This window comes from Suricata suricatta, chromosome 13 (assembly GCF_006229205.1).
Source record: "Suricata suricatta isolate VVHF042 chromosome 13, meerkat_22Aug2017_6uvM2_HiC, whole genome shotgun sequence".
NCBI lineage: Eukaryota > Metazoa > Chordata > Mammalia > Carnivora > Herpestidae > Suricata > Suricata suricatta.
The window spans coordinates 15,223,328-15,224,139 of record NC_043712.1 but is presented as its reverse complement, the minus strand read 5'-3'; the positions used below and the strand labels follow the sequence as shown (position 1 = coordinate 15,224,139).

At 36.0% G+C, this 812-nt stretch overlaps 1 non-coding gene across 1 annotated transcript; it reads left to right on the top strand.

The window, feature by feature from the left end:
• The first annotated feature begins 259 nt into the window (after positions 1-259).
• Positions 260-363, top strand: LOC115277132. Its single transcript, XR_003902240.1, has one exon. It is a non-coding gene; the product is annotated as a U6 spliceosomal RNA (small nuclear RNA).
• The last annotated feature ends 449 nt before the right edge of the window (positions 364-812 follow it).

Genomic DNA, 812 nt, shown 5'->3' with positions numbered 1-812 from the left:
AGACCTGTGAATTTGTGTCCTCCACACACTGATAAAAATGATTTGATCACTTTATCAAGTGTTTGAAAACTTGAGTCAGAAATTCATGAGGCCCAAGCCCTTGAGGGGTTGGGAAAGTCCCTTTTTCCTATGAACAGAAAACAAACAACAAAAACAAGTGAAAAGCATTTATAAAACATAATAAGGAAATGTATAACTACTTAGAAAATTTAAAGCTACTGTATGAATATATATTCAAATGTTTAAATTCAGTGGTCTTGTGCTCACTTTGGCAGCACATATACTAAACTTGGAATGATACAGAGATTAGCATGGCCCCTGTGCAAGGATGGCATGCAAATTCATGAAGCATTTCGTATTTAATAAATAAAAACATACATACATACATACATACATAAATTTAGCAGTCTTTATTTTAAAAAGCATCATTGAAATCTACATGCACAATCTCCTTATTACTCTCCAATTATATTAACAAACAACCACGAAAAACAAACATTTATCCTCTGCTCAAAGTAAACTCATGTTTTCAGTAGCCTGTACTCTTCATTTAATTTTACTTACACAAACCTCTTTTCTTCTTTCCTCCCTCCCTCCCTGCTTGGCTGCCTGCCTACCTGCCTTCCTTTCTTTCTTTGTTCCTTCCTCCTTCCTTCCTTCCTTCCTTCCTTCCTTCCTTCCTTCCTTCCTTCCTTCCTTTCTTCTGCCTCCCTCTCTCCCTCTCTTCCTTCCTTTCTCTCTCTCTATCTCTGTCCCTCAAATATATCTTCATGAAATGCAAGCATAAGAATTTTTTGGAGAAAAATAGAAAA